The 15,513-nt window shown below is 55.1% G+C and overlaps 1 protein-coding gene across 2 annotated transcripts in view; it reads left to right on the top strand.

The window, feature by feature from the left end:
* Positions 1–6,929: 6,929 nt before the first annotated feature.
* THSD4 (thrombospondin type 1 domain containing 4) overlaps positions 6,930–15,513 on the top strand; it is a 568,727-nt gene continuing 560,143 nt past the window's right edge. Inside the window, exon 1 of one of the 2 annotated variants that reach the window (XM_072809456.1) lies at positions 6,930–7,062. The gene's annotated coding sequence lies outside the window, so the exon portion shown is untranslated. Of the gene's footprint in view, positions 7,063–8,010; positions 8,034–15,513 lie in introns of those variants that run through there. The other variant, XM_072809457.1, reaches the window with a different exon arrangement.

Below are 15,513 nucleotides of genomic sequence, written 5' to 3' on the forward strand. Positions count from 1 at the left end.
TGAGTAGGCCCTGAAATCCTCAGCCTCGGTGTGTATGAGATGTGGAACTCAAGATGACGTTAGTGGTTGTGATGGCTTTTTCTGAAAGCATGAGACTCCTAGTTTCCTCCATCCGTGGACTTACTAGGGGTGGAAATGAAAGAAACCATTTCAAATGCAGCTTGAAATTTTAAAAAAAAGAAGCCACATACTTCTCTGTGTATGTCATCTTTTCCCAGATGGATCCGAAATGAGCCACATAATTTCCCTGTTGCAGAGTTTCTGAGAGAATCACAGATCTGAGAGCTGGAAGGGGCTTTAAGACTTGGGGCGAGCCAGTCCCCTCTTCTTCCAACACATAAATACGTTCTTCCCATTTTATAGAGGAGGCGACTACGGTCTGAGGTTGGTGATTCCTATGATGACACGGTCAGTAGGTGACGCTGGTGGAGAGGTTGAGGGGGCTGACTGCTTGCTTTGACTACCTGGAACTGCTCCTTGCAGGTGGGAGACTGCTTCATCATGCCGAGACCAGTGCCACAGGAAACAGTAAAGGAGAAAAAGGAGAAAAAAACATAAAAGGAACATAGTCATGAACATCTTGGTAGCAAAGTCTGGCAAGATGTCACCACCGGCACGCAGTAGGGCCTCTGCGTACCGGAGGGAGGCAAGATGAAAGAGTGGGCAGGATAAAGCAATGAACTTGGAGACTGGCTTTGTGAACCTGTAGTGGCCTGGGTTCATATACAAGCTGCGTCTGGCCAGATACTATGCAGTATCTCTGGGACTTTATAAAAATTCATTAATTCAACAAGAAAGCCAGTTTGCTACAGAGAGAAGATTGCCAGGGAGGCCAAGGTGAACAGCGATCTCAGGCGCGGTGTAAGCTGATTGGCCTCAAACAGAGAAGCAGCTTCCTATGTGGAGACCCCCTAACCCCCAGGCCACCTGGGAGGCTTACAGCACTGCTCACAGGGTCGGCTGGCAATGGGTGAAGGACAAGACCTTATTAGGAGAGTCTCCCAGGAAGCAGGGGAAGGCAGACACAGGGCATTCTTTTAGGATGATGGATTTGTTTTATGTTGCATTTATTTTTTTCATTACAAAAGAATTGTGGAATGATGTTTTTGCCTTACCTTTTTTTTTTTCTTTTAAATAACAGAGTGGATTTTTTTTCCCGCTCTACCTTTGGATAAACACAGATCTGATTATGTCAGCCCCTGCTTAAACCCCCTCAGAGGCTTCCTCTTGCTCGTCTGAAAATAACCCAACTCATAAAAATGGGCATAAGCAAACTTTGACAGATTCACACAGTATCATTTACAAAATGATAAACTTCAGTATTGGTTGATCAATGGCCGCTCCCCAAAGCTGTTCCCTGCCTTCTTCCACACTGGAACCCCTGAGCCCCCTCAATCCAGCATTTAGGGCAGCGGGGGCTCCAGGACCCCAAGCCTTGTATCTTTTCTGATGGGCCCCCCTGTTGCCTTTGTGGTTGTCAAGGGATTATTAACCACTCCTGCAAGGCTCAGCAGTCAGACCTCAACCCATCCCTGTCCCCCTTCCCTCTTTTCCCGTGGTTTCTGAGTCCTGGCCACTCTTCTCCTCCTTCTGCTCCTTGCATGTGTGTCATGCCTCTCAGGAAGGCTTCACAAATGTGCTTCCTTTTGTCTAGAATAGTCTCTCCACCCCTGGCCTCTTGTTACATTGGCTAACCTTTCTCATTCTTCCCATAATCATTCATTGTCAGCTTCAATCTGTATAGTTGGGGTGGATGAATAAAAGGATGACCCATCACTCGTGTTTAAGAGGAGGCACTTGCAAGTGGACTTAGTCTATAAATGACAATTGTCTTTATCTAAGTGATCCGTCCCAGAAGGAGAAAGGGATTCTGCGGACATGGGGGCTGTGATGTCCACTCTTTCCTGCTCAGTGTTGCTGCTCCTGAGGAGAAGCAGCTTCAATCTGGGTGATGCCTTCGAGCTGTGAATATTATCGCCTGCAAAGAGGGAGAAGAGAAATAATCTGAATATTTGGGATTCCAAAAGTTGTCTTGTACCAGGTAACACGAAGTTTCCTATCTCCTCTGACCAGACATGGGGCAGGAAGGGAGAAGAGTGAAGGGAGAGAGGGAACGGGAATTAGATCAACTGAAATGTAGCCTGTCAACTCTGGTGCTTGATATGCCATCTAGAAGCCGTTTTGCTTCCGTCCTCCAAGCAGGTGGCCACAGCTCTTCTCTTGCCTGGTTGTGGATTACAGGTCAAGTAGGGGGCCAGCCCCAGGCAGGGGCATGGGAGCTTGGGACTTGGCTTTAGGTTGACATCCCAGATCCCCTGGAGGAGGAAGAGAATGAAGTGAATTAAGGAGGCCAGCAGGGAAGAAAAGGCTCCTTAATACTCACCAAGGCACTCAGAAGCACTGCAAGGGCGCCTGAGTGGCTCAGTCTGTTAAGCATCTGCCCTCAGCTCGTGATATTAGAGTCCTGGGATCGAGTCCCATATTGGGCTCCCCACTTAACTCCTGCAGCTCCCCCTGCTGTGCTCTGTCAAATAAATAAATGAAATCTTTAAAAAAAATTAAAAGAAACAGCTTAAAACGACAGACAACAAGGTTACCAGCTCACAACACGGTCGTATCGTGTTGCGTTTTTGTGCTTTTGCGCTTCCCTTATTTCCTTATTATTTGTTGGGCACAAGCTTGCCCTGACTTCACAGTCGACAAAGGTATACAGCCAAGGAAAATAAGAGGAACAATTTTATGAGCATTGTGATGGGTCCTGGTACCTCGCTGGAGCCTGAAATTAGGGGTTTGGATGTGTGTCTGTTTCCCCTCCACCTCCGCATGCTAACAGAGCACGGATAATACAGGGGTTTCCTTCCCTGCTGGGACACAACCCCCTGAGATGCCATCCGGATGAAAACACTAGTGTTTGTCAAGAGCGTAGAGCAGTGTTTTTCAAAGTGTAATTTTTGGAATTCTAGCCTCAAGAAATGTTCTGCTGGTAAAAGGATTCGTGGTCGGTGCTTATTAGTGAAGTATGGGAGCTGCGCATGTCTCCCTACAAAGGTCCGGTTGTCCCGAGTTGCCTTCCTGCAGTTGCTCCCACTTTGCTCTTGCTCTGGCTGCACATGCTCTGAAATCCCAGCAGTATGCTTCTCCCTCAAGCATCCGGGAGCCTTTGCCATGTGCCAACACCGTGCCCCGGCCTGGGGCACCCTGGGAGGAATGGCTGGTGGCCCGGGACGTGGCTTTCGGCAGTGGACGGGCTTGGCGACGGGTGGGGGGCAGTGCAAGTCCTCTGTGGGACCCGATCATTTCTCATCACAGCTGAGACAACCAGTGGAGTGAAGGGCACTATTAATTTTAATTAACTGATAATTATACCAGGACGACAGGTATTAACTGGGACTGTCCTGCATGTTCCAGAATTGACGCATGACCGGAGAGTTACGTTTTTCTGGTCATTTTGGGAGGCCTGGGTAGCAGTTACAGGGGAATGGTTTCAGTTCATATGGAGAGGAGCTTGCTAACAGAGAGCCTCCAACAATAGTATGGGCTATTTTGTGAGGTAGTGAGCCCCTTGTCGTTGGAGATATGCAAGAGGGTAACTAACAACTCATGCTCTACAACATCAGCTAGGGAAGACATTGACATGCCAGGAAGTCACCTGGGCTACATGACCCCTGCTAATCTGAGGTGCCTATCTGACAAGGGTCCCTAGCTTATCTCCTATGCGAGGACCAGATCCTGCCAATCCGACTTACACATACAGAGATACTGGGATAAAGGCAGAAATACAGCAGGACTGAAAGAAAACAAACTTGCTGTTCAGCATAATTAATATTCACCGGTGCCTACGCATATGTAAATATCTCTTTGTTTACAATGAGATTGGATTTCACAGTATAGCCTTGACTTTATTTATTTTTTTAAAGATTTTATTTATTTATTCATGAGAGACAGAGAGAGAGAGAGAGAGAGTCAGAGACACAGGCAGAGGGAGAAGCAGGCTCCGTGCAGGGAGTCCGACGTGGGACTCGATCCCGGATCTCCAGGATCCCACCCTGGGCCGAAGGTGGTGCTAAACCGCTGAGCCACCTGGGCTGTCCTAGCCTTGACTTTAAATAAAGAGAATATTTGGGGTGCCTGGGTGGCTCAGTCCGTTAAGTGTTTGACTCTTGATCTCGACAGCTCAGGTCATGACCTCAGGGTCCTGGGATGGAGCCCTGCGTTGGGCTCTATGGTCAGCAGGGAGTCGGCTTGAGGATGCTCTCCCTCTACCCCTCCCCTCTGCCCATGCGTGCTCGCTCTCTTTCTCAAAGAAATACATTAATTTAAAAAAATGTCTATAAAAAATGAATAAAGAGAACACAGGTAAGCCAAATACAGTCACTACACTGTGACCAAGTGTGAAGTGGATCAGAATCAAGTTCTGAAGCAGCATCCTAGGTCCACTGGGTCAAGTCTGGTCGATAATAATTGAACTTTGGTTGTGCAAGATGTTGACATTAAGGGAAGAAGATAAAAAGGGAATTCCTTGTACTATTCTTGCAATTTGTAAGTCTAAAGCTTGCTTTTACAAAATCCATATGCTTGACCTTAAGGCCTGTTCCGACCAGGCCCTGCCTGCAGAACTCCCCTCATCCTTGACGACTCAGCCGAGACAGAACATCCTACCTCTGCCCCCCTCCAGGAGTCTTCAGATGCTTCTGCATATCTCCCGATTATACCACCTGCTAGTATAATTTCCTGACCGCACGGCACCTCTCCCCCACTTACTCCTCTGAGCTACTTTTGGACTGGAACGTCTCTTCATTTCATCTTTAGCAGTAAGTCTATCTTTTTTTAAAAAACATTTTACTTATTTATTCATGAGAGATACAGAGAGAGAAAGAAAGAGAGAGGCAGAGACACAGGCAGAGGGAGAAGCAGGCTCCCTGCGGGGAGCCCGACGCAGGACTCGATCCCGGGACTCCAGGATCACGCCCTGGGCCAAAGGCAGGCACCAAACCGCTGAGCCACCCAGACGTCCCAAGTCTATCTTTTAAATGGATTAATGGATCAATCCAACTTGAACAAATCTTATTAGTTTCGCTTTCTCTGTTGGAATTGTGGTAAAATGGGATACCTGGGTGGCTCAGTGGTTGAGCATCTGCCCTCGGCTCAGGTCATGCTCCCAAGGTCCTAGGATCAAGTCCCGCATCGGGCTCCCCGCAGGGACCCTTCTCTCCCTCTGCCTTTGTCTCTGCCTCTCTGTCTCTCATGAGTGAATATATAAAATCTTAAAAAAAAAAAGTAATTGTGGTAAAATATGCATTACATAGAAATGACCCTTTCACCCGTGTCTAGGTGTATAATTCGGTGGCGTTAAGTACATTCCAACGTTGTATAAATTTTCTACCATTTTAAATGATTTCAACTGGTCAGAATTTGCTAGCGCTGTTAGATCCGCTTAATCGGGACCTAGGGGACCCATGACACTCGGAATTACTTAAATCCCACTCACACCAGGTGCCTCCAATCAAAATCTGTTTGATCAAGTGTGGAATTACTTCTTCCCATCTGAACCAGCGCGGATCACTCAGAACTGGCTCTGCCCAGGCTCCTGGCCAGCAGCTGGCCCTCGGAGTTGGTTCTCTTTCTTTGGCCCGATCTCTTGGGCTGCCAGTTTCTCTTTGCTCATTTTTTCCCCCTGGGGCTCCCTGCCCCTGCTTCTCCTTTCTGCTCCCACACACCGTGCCCACCCCCAGGCAGCCTGGCTCTGGGGCAGGGCCCGGCTCTGGGGCAGGGAGCTTGCATTCTGCAGCCATTCTCACTGTCCCTCTGTGCACCTGCACTTTCAGAACAGGCTTTAGGGGCAGGCCCCACAAACAGGCTGAGTCACAGTGAGGGAGGCTGCCCCTTGCAGTGTAAGGTCAGTCCTCTCCCTCTCCTGGGAGGGCAGGCGTCCTCTCCGTCACTGCTTCCTACCTCACCAGCAGTAACCACCTCGGTTTGAACGCAAGGAGTAGAGCACTGCGTTAGGAACCAAGCTCTAGTATTTTCCTGCCATTAACTAGCTTCTCTCACGCCCTCCTGGGACCACACTGCCCAATTAGTAAAAGGAAAGGCTTCGATATGCAGACGAAGGCTTGATGAGGACAGTGATGATGGTGGTGGTGGTGGTTTGCAGCAGGCTTTTTCCTTCCCACACTGACCTAATAAGACGAGACAGGGTGCTGGGTCACTCTGGGGTTTCGTGCACACCTCATGCCCCTTGCTGGGAACTTGAGGGCCCTCTCTCCTTGGCCTTTGCCTTGCAGGGGCCCAGCAGGTCTTACCTTGTGACCTTGTGCGTGAGCACAGGAGTGAGGGCGACCCGGGCGCCCTTTGAGTCAGGCCTTCTTCCCTGCTCGGGCTCCCAGGGAGACTTTCCTTGGTTCCTGGGTTCAGCCTCAGGCCTATCCTGTTGCCAGAGTGATTGTTCCAAACACAAGGATGCGCGGGTCCGTCTGGGACCTTCGGGGCTCCCGCCTGGGCCCCTGTCGGGCTCCCGCCGCGCATCCCCGCCCACCGGCCGCGCTTGCTCCCTCGGGCCCTCGCCGCCCTCCCGTCTAGGCCGCCCTCGGGTTTCCGGGTGCTGCGGGTTCTCCGGGGGTCGGGGTGGGGGTGGGGGTGGGGGCGCCGGGGCCGGGGTCGCGGCGGGGTGGGGGGCGCGGGCCGGCCCTTCCCGCGGCGGCCGCCAGGGGGCGGCAGGCGCGGCCCCATGACAGCGGGAGGCCGGAGCGGGGCGGGGGGCGGGGGCGGGGGAGGGACGGGGAGGCCGCGCGGGTCCCCGCAGGGCCGGTCGCACACTCGGGGCCCGGCTCTCCGCGCGCACCGCAGCCGCCCGCCGCCCGCTCGCCCCGACGCCGGACCAAGGCGCAGCGGGAGCCCGTGCAGGCGGCGGAGGCGGCGGCGGCGGCGGAGGAGGAGGAGGAGGAGGAGGCGGAGGCGGAGGAGGCGGCGGCCGTCCATGCGGCGGGCTCGAGGCCGCCCGGCTCCGGGAAGCACGCGGGGGCCAGGCGGGGGCAGCCTCCGCTCCGGGACGCCGGCCGCCAGGTGAGCTCGGCGCCCCGCGTCCACCCCCGCCCGCCGCTGCCCTCCCCGGGGCGCCCCTGGACCGCGCGGGCGGGGGTCCCCGCTCTCCTCCCTCCCTCCCTCCCTCCCTCCCTCCCTCCGTCCCCGGGACCCGCTCCTCCCGGGCCGCCCTCCCGCCGGGGGACCCCGAGGTCGCGCCCTGGGTCGGGGGCGCGCGGGGTCCCTGCCTCTCCTGCCTCCCCGGGGGACCCGCTCCTCCAGGGCCGCCCTCCTGCTGGGGGACCCCGGGGTCGCGCCCGGGTCGGGGGTGGGGGGGAGGAGAGCCGCGGGGGGGCCCGGGGGGGGTGTCGGGGCGCGGGCGCGCGGGGTCCCCCGCTCTCCTCCCTCCCCTCCCGGGACCCGCTCCTCCCGGGCCGCCCTCCCGCCGGGGGACCCCGGGGTCGCGCCCTGGGTCGCGGGGGGGCGGGCACGTCTCCTGCCTCCCCCGGGGGGCCCGCTCCTCCCGGGCCGCCCTCCGGCTGGGGGACCCCGAGGTCGCGGCCCGGGTCGCGGGGGGGCCGCCTCTCCTCCCTCCCCCGGGGGACCCGCTCCTCCCGGGCCGCGCTCCTGCTTGGGGACCCCGGGGTCGCGCCCTGGACCGCGCGGGAGGGGGGGGCCGTGGGCGCGGGGCCGGGGGTGTGTCGGGGCGCGGGCGCGCGGGGTCCCGGCCTCTCCTCCCTCCCTCCCCCGGGGACCCGCTCGCTCCCGGGTCGCCCTCCCACTGGGGGACCCCGAGGTCGCGCCCCGGGTCGCGGGGGGAGGAGGGGGCCCGGGTGCACGGCCGCCCGCGCTGGGACCCCCGCCCCCCGCCCAGCGCCCAGCGCCCGGGGACGGGGACCGGGGACCGGAGCGCACGGGCTTCGCGCGGCCTCGGGGACTTCCTCGCGGCCCCCGGGTGCCTGCAGCCCGGCTGGCGTCCACAGACGGAGCTCGCGAGCCTTAGAGAGCGGCAGGTAGGGAAGTTTACACTGATTGATTGATTGATTGATTTTTACTTTGAAACAACCTCAGCCCTAAGGGGAAGGGGATTGCAGGGCGTTCTCAGGCCCGCTTCGCATCTGGAACTCGTGGGTCCGGTGTTTCCTGAGCCTTTCCTGAGCTGTCCACACCCAGCAACCCCCCCCCCCCCCAGGTCTCCTTTAATCCCCCCATCCCAGCCTCCCCTACTGCCAATTAAATTTGCATGCTTGCATCCCTTCTAGTCTCTGTGACCCCCCTCACCACCCCCAGTAAGTGAATCCGAAACCTCCATCCGGCCTCCAATCAGCCTGGGTAGCTGAAATGATTGTGGGGTGCCTGTTGGAGTTGGGAGTAGGAGACACGGAGACCCGACAGAGGTCTAAGGAATCACCCTGTCCAACCCCGCACAGCGGCAGGCACCCAGGCACAGAACAACAGTCTAAAGATTTTGCAAAGATCACACAGCTCTTAAAACCTGCGTAGCCTGAGTAGGTCTTTATTGATAAAGGGATGATGAAGGGGCTTAATAGGATCTTACCGGGTCTCAATGATACAAAGAAGCCAACATTTTAAATACGAGATTTAAATACGGCTCTGCTCAATTCCTATAGATTTTTGTTGGCATCAGAGTTGAATTCCTTTAGAAAACAAAATTTTGGGGACGCCTGGGGTGGCTCAGCGGTTGTGCACCTGCCTTTGGCTCAGGTCGGGACCCCGGGGTTCCAGGATCAAGTCCCACCTCTGGCTCTTTGCAGGGAGCCTGCATCTCCCTCTGTCTCTGCCTCTCTCTGTGTGTCTCTCTCATGAATAAGTAAAGTCTTAAAAGAAAAGAAAAGAAAAGAAAAGAAAAGAAAAAAGAAAAGAAAGTCCTAGGCTTGGAATTAATGGGAGGAAGCATGTGGGAGTCCTGGGACTTTCCTATAAACCTCTGCAGGGCTGGAGCTGGGATTTCCCAGAGGTCCTGGCCTGGGAAATGAGTTTGGGTGATCACCATCCAGAAGCCTCTACTGAATGAGCCCCCTGGCTTGGCCTCTGGTGAGGAGGGCTGGTCAGATGCGCTCACGTGACCGCTGCCCCCCCCCCCCAAGCGGGCATCCCTGGGTCATTCTGATTTGTCTCCTCATCACTATCTCCTGCCCTGAAGAAATCTTTCTAACTGGCTGTTAGGAAAAAATAAGTAAAATAAAATACAGTCCAGAGTTGGGGGATAAGAACAGGGTTAGATATTTGGGGTGGGAGTTTTTTGGGGGAAGGGTTGTTTTGTTGCCTAGGAATGCTTATTGTGATTGCATCCAATTATCCTAAAGGGTAGGGGGGCACTACCCTCCCCTCCTCAGGCTCCCCAGCACCGCTTGCACCCAGTTGGCTGGCAGTCTCAGTGTTTGGGTGTCCTCCATGCCCCCATTCCGTCCCCTATTCCATCCCCCATGTGTGTGCCGAATTCATTACCGAGTTCCTTCCACATTCTTTTGGGATAATGGCAGGAGGTCACTTTCCTGTCGCCCATCCCTCTGCCCCCTTCCACGTAAACCATGTCCACGTTACAGTAATAATCTCCCCTCTTGACTCCTAGCCAGGAGTCACTTTGTTCATTTTAATCCATCTCCTTTCATGCTGACAGATTAATATTCCTAAAATTCTGATTTCGCCACATCATTCCTCTCAAGAAATCACAGTGGCTCCCCAGGATTCACTTTTATTTAATTCCTCTCCAACCGATAATTTTGGGCATCTGCTGTCTTCCAGCGACTGCTACTTTATGAGGCTTAAACTGAGAACAGCCCAATATCCTTGCCCCTGGATCTGTTGACAGGCCCACAGATGAAAAATAGCCACCCGGGAAAGAAAAAGATGTCTAAAAAAAAAAAAAAGGGTAACCACAAAACAATGCAAAACCTTGGGGACGCAGATGAGGGAGATGCTTTTTCTGTGTGGGAGGAACTAGGGAAATTAGAGGATTAGAGCAGGGCTTTGAAGCATGAGGAGGAGTTCAAGGAGATGGGAGAGGCTGGAGGGGGAGAGGGCATGCCAGGCGGAGCGGAGAGAGGGGCGAGGACCTGGCGACGTAAAGGTGCTGGTGTGGACCTGATAGACGGGACATGATAGCCAGTCTTTGTCTCGGCAGTTCCAAGTGTCTAGATTCCAGTCTGCCGACCCAAGAGCAGCCCACCTCTTCCCTGCCTGATGTACCCGGTGTCTTTACGGTGGTCTCGCGTGCCCTCTAAGCCACAGCTCAGAAATACAGACCTCCCCTCTGCTCCTCTAAATTCTGCTAGGAAGTGTTCTCCAGCCTGTCTTGCACACACTCCTCTCGCCTCCCTGAACCCATCTTAAGTGCTCCCCTGCCTCCTTTGCACGTCCCGTGTATGCAGCCTGGACACGTCCTGGTGAGCCAGCCTCCTGTCCCAGGCATCCTGCGTTGTCTCCAGAGTGGCCACTTGGCCTCTCCTTCCTGACCCTTTCCAGCCCACGGCCAGCACCAGCCGGCTTGACCACTTGTCAACGTAGCTGGGTTGGACCTTCCCTTGCACCTGCCCTCCTTTCTCTTCTTCTCTCCTCTTTCCCCACCTTTTTTCTTCTTCTCTGTGTGCAGAATTGTGATGTGCATTTACACCTGCGTGGATGTCAGGGTTCCATATGTATTTACTGACTCTCGGTTACCGCAACGGATTGGCCACGTTAGGCCAGGAGCCACAGCATGACCCAGGCTGGCACTGGGAAGAGGGCCTGCGGTGGGAGGCTCTCTGGCCTGAGGACACTTTGTTGACTCTTGCCCTCTTTCAGAACCCCCCTCTCCCCCCACTTCCCTCCTCTGTGGGCCCTGTGGGCTGATGCTGGGACCCCTCCTCACTTCTGGGCCCACGTCGCCCTCTTTTCTCGCTCCGGCCCTTTAGAACTGACTTCGGTTTCTGGAGCCTCGCCGGCCCGATGAACTCATTCGGGTCACGTTCAGTGAGCACTGGTGTGCGCTCTGCCTGGGGCCTTAATCCTCCCAGCAACCTATGAGGGAGACAGTATAATCCGCATTTCACAAGGGAGAAAGCTCCAGCTTACTTGCCTTAGGTCATCAGCTCGGGGTTTGAACCTACACCTTAGAACCCAGCTCTCCAAGTCAGGGGCTCTTTCCATTACATCACTGTTTCCCGAACGGGGTTGCCTGTGGAACCTCTGAATCCGGACGAGGATCTGCTGGGAAGACACTCAGATTCCAGGGTGGGTGGGGGCGGGCCTGGGAACTGGCATTTTTAAGACTGCCTCGAGTGATTGATTGCTCTGCACGCCGGGTTTGAGGACCCCTGCCCCAGCCTGCCTTAACGGTGAGGTTAGGGGCGCACGTGGCCCCAGCCAGGCGGAGACAGAGAGCCCTGTTTTAGTCAAAGGGATCCTCGGTTCGGTCCTGAAAGCTTGCTCCCCATCTCTTCCCTGCAAAGGTACGCCAGCCCAGCCTCCACTGGTCTCCCTGCCAATTCCTGTGGGGGCCTGAGTGGGGCTGACGGGGAAGGATCCAGCAGGTTGCTTCCAGAGGCTCCAGGTTTCCTGGGGTCAAAAACTGGGCTGGGACCTCCCAGATAGGGCTGATGGTGCCAGCCACTCCCTCCCTGCTGGGCCCAGAGTGAGCTCTGGTCACCAGCAGACCTCCCATATCCTCCAAGGATTCTCCTCCAAGGATTTATAGACTATTTTGCCCCCCTCCTCTGTGTCTGCCGTGCATGACAAAGGGATGGCCGAAGCCTAGGGGGCTGGTGTGGGGGCTGCCCAGGCTCCCAGAGAATTAGGCAGAGGCCTGGCGTGGAGCAGGTGCTCAGGGCCAGTACTCATCCTGTTTCTCTCGCCTTCTCTGTACCCGGTCAGGGCCTGATAGGCGGTCGGCCCTCAATATGTGTGCTACAAAAATATATATATAATCTCAGGTCCTCTCAAGTCCAGGGGCTTTGTATCTGATGGGCCGAATATTACGACCTTATACTCCAACCCCACAAATCAACACCTGCAGCTGTGCAGTAATAATAATGATAATGATAATAATAATAATAATGAATTATCCATTCAACGTCCTCTCCCCATCCCACACCCTTCCCTGGTTCCCGTTAGATTCCTCAAGGAAGAACAAGGAAGAGTGTGGGAAGCAGTTGGGCAGCGGTGTTCCCTATTGATGGTTACTTGTCCTGGAAGAGTGGCCTCTTTCTGCTTATGCCTTTCTCCTGTCCCCTCACCTTTCCACCGAACATACTGTGCACATCCCAGTCCCCGCCGATGAGTGGAAGCTGGTCACTGAAGTGGTGCCCCGCAGTATCCTCCCCCTTGTCCCTCCACTCTCGGGCGGGCGTGCAGAGGATGGGGAGCCAGGCCCACACCGTGGCGTCTTGTCACAGGAGGGTGACACCGGCCACCACGGGGCCTGGGCCCGGACAGCCGGCGGGGCCGCCCCACCCTCCCAGCCCGCTGGCCGGCTGCCTGAGGGCTGGCCAGCAGTGAGGACCCAAGTAATGAGTGATTAATGGGCGCCCCATCTAATCTCCTGCCAGGGGAAATGAAGGGCCAGCCATGGGCTGGGGCTCGTCATGACCTGCTCCAGGTGGGCTTGGAATGCACCCAGCTCAGGATGGGGATTAAGGCTTGAAAGACAGAGGAAATGAGATGTTAACCCTTTAGGCCATGGCCTTCTGAGCCCCAGCAGGGAAATCGGGAGGGAATTATCTACAGGCATCTGATGAAAGGGGAGCATGGCCTTTGATTTATGGCAGGGATGCAGCCACATGACTACCAGGGGCTGGGCGGGGGCGGGGTGACAAGCCAGGCCTTTGACTTAACCATTTTTCTTGGAGGCTCGGTCAAGAGAGATTAATTTCTTAGGAACACGGATACATGGACAGCTGGGAGGCTTCTCTACCTGATTCCTTCTTGGAAACCTTCCGATCCTATCAGCAGGTTACAAATTGGTAGTTGCCAGACAGATTTTTTTTTTTTTTTCCCTCCTGGAACACAGTGCCTCTCTGACCACACGTCATTTCAGGGCAAGAGGAGGGAGCGTGGCCCTGGCTGGGCAGCGTCTCTAGCGGTAGGGTCCCCCCCTTCCTGGGTCGGGCAGCAGCGCGGGGATGCCGAGGGTGCGAGCCCCGTGGAGCCAGCGCCCTTGGGCTCCGGCCTGGGCTTCCCGGGCAGCTGCAGTTTTCCCAGCTGTGAGATGAGGGTAATAACAGTAGAGACCCCAGGTGAGATTCCCGAGAGTGCAAAGTGCTTACAGGGTCTTAGACGTGCTGCTGTCATTCCCCCCTGGCTTCTCTGGCTAGCCCCCTCCCCACATCTTCCTGGGAAGGGGAGAAGTGGCTCCTCCTTCAGCCCTGGAAGGCTCCCTGTGGGCAAAAGGACGACACACCCTCTGATTGATCTTGCTGGCTCGACCCCTGACCCTCACATGCCTTCCTTCCCCTCCCTTTGCTGCTGGCTCCCTGGCCGTCCTCTGCGCCTCCAAGCTGGGCAGCCAGATGTGGTGGAGAGGGAGTGACACCTGCCCCGTCCTCCTGTGGCCTGGCCGCTTCTGCACCAGCTCTGCCCGCCGCCAGCCCTGCTGTGCCCTGACGGCCCCGAACCAAGGGCCTGAAGGTGCAGAAGGCAGGTGCTTGTGGAGCAAAACAAACAGTGGAGACGGTGTGATCTGGATGCAAGTCCCAGCTCTGTCCCCTGTCCTGGTTTCTCTGAGCTCCCATGGCCTCCTCCTTGATTGAGGCTAATAATAGTAACACTTCTCGAATGGTTGAGAGAAGGGTCACACCCGACAGTGGACAGGAGGCCCTTTGGACTGCGGGGCCGGGGTGGGGGTGCAAGTTACTGCTGGTTAGAAGACGAGCCTTTGGGGAGGAGCCGTGTCTTCCAGCTTTGGGTCTGATCCCAGGGCCTGCACTGACGTAGCCTCTGGCTCCATTTGGCGTCTTTGTCAGAACAGACGAGCACCCAGGGCCTGCTTGGCTTCAGTGATGTTTTAGTCAAGGCGCAGGGTTTCATCCTGCTTGAAGTTCAAGGGCTCTTCTGGCCTGCTGCGGGGAGGGACCTGCCATTGACCAAGCTCCGTTTCAGGTCCTGGGGACTTACCTGCATTAATTAACTTCACGCTCTCAATAATCCTTGGGAGCCAGACACGATCATTCCCATTCTACAGCCTAGAAACTGAGGCACGGGGAGGCTAAGGGACTTGGAGCTGCTCACACAGCGAGTAGCTGTCACAGTGGATGTTTGGAATTCCAGGGCTCAGGCTGCAAACCAGGGGCTCTGGGCGTGTTAGTGCTGCTGTCTCATCAGGACCCGGTGGAAAGCCTGATGGTAACCACTTAAAAGTCTAATTGTAACCCACTTAAAAGTCTTAAAAAGTGTAGTTGTAAATCACATGCCATAAAATTCAGCATTTTAAAGTGTGCCGTTCGGTAGTTTGTAGTTTATTCACGGAGAGTTGTGCAATCGTCGCCCATTATGTGATCCCAGAGTATTTTCATCACCTTCAAGGGAGACTCCGCATCCATTAGAAGTCACTCCCCGTCCTCCCTCTCCAGTGGCCCCTGGAAACCGCTCACCTACTTTCCGTCTCTGGGGGTTCTGGACATTTCTGGACATTTTGGACAAAGTGGAATCCTACACTATGCAGTCTTCTGTGCCTCGCTTCTTTCACTCCGATTAATGTCTTCACCCGTCTTGAAGCCTGGATCAGTACCTCCTTCCTTTTTATCACTGTGTAGCCCACTCTTCAAGCAAAACCTAGGGCAGTATTGCGTGGAGAAGGGGTGGAGTTACGCTCTCAAAGCAGATGCCGCACAGAGGAGGGGCTGCTTTTTTACTGTGGGCAGATGTGAAAGAACTGGAAAAGTTGGGGCAGGTGGAGCCAGGGCTTCAGCCGAGAGTGGAGGTGGAGGCAGGTGCAGGCCTGGCCGGCCGCTCTCCTCCAGACCCCTCATTGCACCGATGCTGGTGGTGAAGTCTGTCCGGAGACGTCGTGGAGAGGATGTAGGTGCCACCTCTCCAGTGGGTCCCCCATGTAGTTATCAGAGAGAGCGAGAGAGCACAAGCAGGAGAGGGAGAGGGAGAAGCAGACTCCCCCCCCTGGGAGCAGGGGCTCCATCCCAGGACCCTGGGGTCATGACCTGAGCTGGAGGCAGATGCTTAACGGACTGGAGCCCCTCCCGCAGCGCTTTAAACTCCAAACGGACCTTGGGGGCCATACTGCATGCTGATGACAGCACTACTGATTTTCTGGTTTGGTTCCTCAATATAGTGCTTGATTTTTTCCCGATTACAAAGGTAAGGGGTAGTCATTGAAGAAAACTTAGGAACTAACAGAAAAACGCAGAGGAGCGAAATGAAAGTTCTCCATGATTCCCCAACCAACGATGCCCATTATTTGTAACGTGTGCCTCTGTAGTCTCTCTCTTACACACACACACAGTTTTATAAAATTGGTATCATGCTGAACATAGTCTTTGTTCA

Source organism: Canis lupus, chromosome 32, assembly GCF_048164855.1.
Source record: "Canis lupus baileyi chromosome 32, mCanLup2.hap1, whole genome shotgun sequence".
NCBI classification, from domain to species: Eukaryota; Metazoa; Chordata; class Mammalia; order Carnivora; family Canidae; genus Canis; species Canis lupus.